The sequence below is a fragment of the Euprymna scolopes genome, chromosome 12 (assembly GCF_053919585.1).
Source record: "Euprymna scolopes isolate OS-2025 chromosome 12, ASM5391958v1, whole genome shotgun sequence".
Taxonomy (NCBI): domain Eukaryota; kingdom Metazoa; phylum Mollusca; class Cephalopoda; order Sepiida; family Sepiolidae; genus Euprymna; species Euprymna scolopes.
In genome coordinates, this window is record NC_136493.1 from 149997524 (window position 1) to 150003907 (window position 6384).

Below are 6384 nucleotides of genomic sequence, written 5' to 3' on the forward strand. Positions count from 1 at the left end.
AAATTTTTTTTTTAACATGGAGCAATTAGCGGAATTCACTAGAACTATGCAATCGGCATTGTTTGCACAACAAAAGCAAATGGAATTACTTCAGCAACAACAATTGAAGCAAAGCGAAATACTACAGAGTATTTTAACGCAGCAGAAAGACTGTCGTTTCACTCCTGAAGGAATAGCAAATTCTTTATCCGAATTTGTATACGAGCCGACAAATGGGTTAACTTTTCCGGCATATTTTCGGAGATACGAAAATATTTTTGCTAAGAGATGTCAGTCTTGGACAGACGAAGAGAAGATTATCCTTCTTCTTCAAAAACTTGGATCTCAGGAAGATACAAAGTATACGAATTTTATCCTGCCAAAGAAACCTGAAGAGATTTCTTTTAGTGAAACAATAAAAATATTGTCAAACATTTTCAGTAAACGAGATAGTCTATTCTATACACGTTATAAATGTTTAAATATCACGAAGCAGGAGGACGAAGATTTTATTACTTATGCAGGGAAAGTGAATGCTCATTGTGAATCCTTTAAATTAAAAGACCTCAAAGAGGATATGTTTAAAAGTCTAATCTTTGTGCAAGGTTTAACAGCCTCTAAAGATAAGGATATTCGTTCAAGGATATTATCTATTATGAACCAAGACACAGAAATAACGTTACAAAAAGTTACGGAAGAGTGTCAGAAACTGTTAAATTTAAAGCAGGACAATACAAGCATCGAAAGAAAAAATTTTGAAGAAAAAAATATGGAAAAAAAAAATGGAAAGGGTGATGAAATGTGCACACGAAAAATCCTGTAACCACTTCACTAAAGATTGTTACTTTAAATACAAAATATGTAACAAATGTAATAAAAAAGGCCATAAATCAACGGTATGCAGGAAAGGAAAATACCGAAAAGCAGAAATAAAGACCATTGGTTCTAAAAATGAGTCTAGGTGTGATAAAAGAAAATATATTGAAATTAAAGTTAATGGCTGTAATGTGAACTGTCTTCTAGATACGGGAAGCGACATAAGTATAATTGACGAAGTAACTTGGAAGAAAATTGGGTTTCCAAAGTTACAAAATACAAAAAAATTGCCAGAAGTGTGTCTGGAAATAAACTAAAATTTAAGGGTGAATTTTTTACCAATGTGTCTCTAAAGGAGAATGCTGTGAAAACCAAGTTATATATCGTACCGGGGAAAAATTCTAATTTGTTCGGTATAGACTTAATGATTCTTTTTAATTTATGGGGAAAACCCATAGAGCTCATTTTGCAATAAAGTAAGTCTGGCAGGTTTGGAAAATTCTAAACTACCAGGAAAGTTTATTGACGAATTAAAAAAAGACTTTAAAGAGGTATTCTCTGAAGGTTTGGGTTGCTGCACGAAAACGGAGGTGAAATTTGAACTAAAGGACGAAGCTAAACCAGTTTTCAAACCCAAAAGAAAGGTTCCATATTCAGCATTAGAAACTATAGAGAAAGAATTAAAGAGACTTCAAGATATTGGAGTAATAGAAAAAGTGGACTACTCTGAATGGGCTTCACCCACAGTTTACGTTAAGAAGAAAAATAATAAAATCAGGGTATGCGCGGACTTTTCGACAGGTCTAAATGATTGTCTCAAGGAGCATAACTACCCACTTCCTACCCCAGAGGAAATTTTTTCGAAGTTAAGCGGAGGAAAAATTTTTACAAAAATTGATTTGTCTGAAGCGTATTGGCAAGTAAAAGTCCAGGAAGATTGTGCTAAGTACCTGACATTAAATACCCATAAAGGACTATTTTCAGTAAAACGTTTGCCTTTTGGTTTAAAAGTAGCCCCAAATTTATTCCAGCAAATTATGGATACAATGCTAGCAGGTTTGGATTTTGCTATGGCTTATCTAGATGACATCCTTATAAGAAGTAAAAATGTGGAAGAGCATAAAATCCACATTGGCAAAGTATTCGAGAGAATATCAAACTATGGATTGAAAGTGGCTCTCGAAAAATGTAATTTTGGGATGGACAAAATTGAATATTTGGGACAAGTGATTGATCGAAATGGTAGAAAACCTAATCCTAATAGGACTGAAGCAATCAAAAACATGCCTAGACCAGAAAATATAGTGCAGCTACAGTCATTTTTGGGACTAGCAAATTATTATAATTCTTATATCCCAAATATGCATGAACTAAGAGAACCTTTAAACGAATTATTGAAAAAGAATAAAAAAGGGCTCTGGATAAAAGAATGTGATGAAGCATTCCTAAAGATTAAAAAATGTCTGTTATCGGATTTAGCACTAGCTCACTACGATCCGAAAAAAGAATTAATTGTAGCAGCAGATGCGAGCGAATACGGTTTAGGTGCTGTGCTACTACACAGACTCAAAGATGGATCGACTAAACCAATTATTCATGCCTCAAGGGTTTTGCTACCCGCAGAAAAAAATTATAGTCAGATAGAAAAAGAAGGTCTGGCAATTGTATACGCCATGAAGAAATTTCATAGGTTCATCCATGGAAGATTTTTTATCTTGGAAACGGACCACAAACTTTTGTTATCGATTTTTGGTTCCAAAAAAGGAGTTCCTACTCATACGGCTAATAGGTTACAAAGATGGAGCATGATTCTGTTAAACTACAATTTTAAAATGAAACACCTAGCATCCAGCAAAATTGCACACGCAGATGGTTTGTCCAGGTTGATCCCAAATAAAACTGAATTACTTGAAGAAACTGTTATAGCTGCACTAAAAGAAGAAAATGAACTAACAGATATATTAATAAATACTGTTAGGGAACTTCCGGTAACACTTGAGGAAATAAAGAAAGCAGCAAGAACAGATGAATACATTAACAAGATAAAAAAACAAGTGGGACAAAAAGAAAAGAGGAAAGGATTAACAGTTTTTTCCATTTTCAAAGTGCGATGAAACTCTAATGTACGCAGATAGAGTGGTAATACCTCAAGTATTACAGAAGAGAATTTTAAAAGAATTCCACATGGGACATCCTGGAATCTCCAGAATGAAAGCACTAATGAGAGCATATACGTACTGACCTGGAATGGTTCAGGACATAGAAAAAATGATAAAATTATGTAAGGGTTGCCAACTAGCAGCAAAAGCGCCGCCCACTAAGACGCAACCTTGGCCTAAAACAGATATACCATGGACGCAGATCCATATAGATTATGCAGGACCTCTAAAAGGATATTATTACCTGGTAATAGTAGATAGCATGTCGAAATGGCCAGAAATTTTTAAGTTCAAACATCCTATAGTGGCAAACACAATAAAGGCGTTGGACGAGGTATTTGGGCATTTTGGCGTACCAAAAACAATTGTTAGTGATAATGGCACCATGTTCAAAGGTCAAGAATTTAAGATCTACTGTGAGTCAATGGCCATAGAGCATATCACAGCACCAACTTTTAGCCCTCGATCTAACGGACAAGCTGAAAGATTTGTCGATACTTTTAAACGAGCGTTAAAAAAGAACGATAACATCCACACTGAAGAAAAAAGTCTTCAGAAATTTTTAGCAGTGTACAGGATAACGCCTAATCCGAATACAAATGCAAATTTATCCCCAGCGGAAATAATGTTTGCCAGAAAAGTGCGCTTTGTGTTCGACCGGTTAATTCCGAGTAAAAAAAGTAAAAAAAAGTGTAAAAGATAATGTACGATACAAGATATACAAGGACGGGGATAAAGTTTTTTTCAACAATTATCGGGCAGGGAAGAGTTTTTGGGAAGAAGGCATAATCTCAAAAAGAATTGGAAGAATGGTCTACATTATAAAAGGTCAGACATTTTCCCACAAAAAACATATAAACCAACTCAGACCCCGATATATTGAAATAGTTAAAAACAATGAAGTACCGATGGAAGTACTGTATGACATTTTTCATATAGAGCCTCCAAAAAAGGAAACACCAGTAACTTAAAATACAAGTCACTCTCCAAAATCAAAAAATTCGCAAACGCAAATTTTAAGGAGAAGTGAAAGAAAAAGAAAAAGAACTGAATTTTTTGGACAAAGTCAAAAAAGAAAAAAATGGTGAAGCGAAATTCTAGAGAAGAATTTAGCTTGGGAGGAAGGTGATATAATGGACTGATCCAACACCCCTCAAATGAATGGACTGTTATGTCTATAAAAAGACAAGCAAACTCTCCTCACGTGGGAGACAGAATTTAGTACTAAGCTGTCAATGGACGCTTAGAAATGTGTACCTTTTTACCTAAATAAACCCTTTCTGTACAACCCCAGTAATGACTTGTTATTCATATAATCTACGATATAATAGTGCCTTTATCCTCAGAGCAGGCAGCTTCTATTTCTTCTGTTGCCTCCAGGCACACATCTTTCAGTTGTGGGTTGTTCTTGAAGAACACCTCCAGAGCTATTTCATAGAGTGCTATGTATGAGTAGATATGGGCATGGAGAGCTCGCTTGTAGTATGTGCATTTCAGGATTTGCCTTGTCACAGCAGGACCATATACACCTGCTTACACCCAGGCATCATCTATGCCGAAGTTCTACATGGAAGCACCAAGTGCTCTGAGGGCAGCCATTATGATATGCAATTCACCCAGTCTGGGAATAACCATTTGTTTCAAGTCAGGTCTGGCATCTAGGAACTGCAACACCTTCTCATATAGAGCCATGTCAAAGGTAATGACTGGGGTGATTTTCCCCAACTGCCAATTTCCTCAGCTGATTTGCTTGTACGATCACAGTTAGCAAAGTTGACCACTCATGTGCCACCTTAGGGAGTAGTGGCAAGGCTCCAACCTGTGTCAAGGGAAGGCTTTCAGACACTGATACATATTTTGTATTACAAAGATATTGCAATAAAATAACACCACATCAGTTTGAACCCAGTTGTACATCTAAAGGTCAATGTTAAAAATGTTGTTGCTTTATAACTACCACCATTGGATTATATGACCCTAAAAATGTAGATTTAGCAGTTAAAATCAGTGTTCCAGCTTATTTAGAGGCTGAGATATTACAAAACATACATTTTACAGTGGCCATTTTGTAAATTCCAATATGGCCGCCATATACACATCTGGGAAAATTTTATAACCACCACCATTGGTTTCCTTGGCCCAGAAAATGTAGGTTTAGCAGTTAAAATCAGTGTTCTAGCTTATTTAGAAGCCGAGATTACAAAGCGTACATCTTACGGCGGCCATTTTATAAATCTAATATGGCCGCCATAAACGCTTCTGGGCAAATGCAAACATTGATTTTCTGAGTCCTGAGACAAAAACCTTTCCAAAAATGTATAGGTTTGCAAATCTCCAAAAAGTTCCCACAAAATTACATTAGGAACCTGACTATTACGCAAAGTATATGATATCTGACGCAAATGCAGATCCCAGTGGAAACAGACAAAAAGAGAGAGTAAAGCATAGACATTAAACATTTTTATATTATAGATTTTTGATATCTCTCTCTCTTTCTCTCCTACACACACACACACTCTCTCTTTCTCTCTCTGTTAGAGGATGTAATAGAAATTAAAGCCCTATACTAAAATGAAACACACTTTTTATAGAGTCATCATATCTTATACCAATTAATACAGTTACAGTTACATCAAATATTTGTCAGTATAAGTTGGTCCATCACGGCAGTCACCGAGGATGTCTTCCATTGTCTGTCTAGAATTTCTACAAGGATATTTACTGGTTGCTGCTGGTCCACCTCTGTGGAGGTTGCTGGCTGTAGTTTCAATCCTTACCCTTTCTCAGTTAAGGGTCGCCCATCCCTTTCTTTGACGATCCGTTCAATGTGACAATTATCAAAGCTTCATGCGCTTCTACTGTTAATCCTAATTTTCTCTTGAAATCTATATTATATGTATTTATGTGGTAGTAGTGTTTATAATAATATTGTGGGGTGAGCGTTTCTTTGTTGTCATTCATAAACACCAAAGACAATAATCCATATTTTTGTGAGAGCAGAAACTGATGTACCAGTCATATGCATTAACATTTCTTTCCTTTCATAGAGAGCAGCTCCTGTAAGGTCATTGGGTCAGTAAGAATAAGATAAAATTATTTAATACTTCTACCTGGTCATGGCTGACAGAACGAGAACAGAACAAGAACAATCTACCCCATGGATTAAATAAAAGAATTCTGTTCAAAATTCTGTATGGGTTTCTGAGTTTGAAATAAAGATTCCCGAGTTCGAGAAGATGGACTTGAAGGTCAGAGGTTACATTGGATGAAATCATCATCACCATCATCATCATCAGTTTAATGCGTGTTTTACATGCTGACATGTGTTGGACAGCTTTAGGAAATTGACTTCCAAAGTAATCTATCTCTGCCCAGGTCTATTTTTATCCCTCTTTACCTCATTGTAATCATTATTTTAAACTGTATTGGT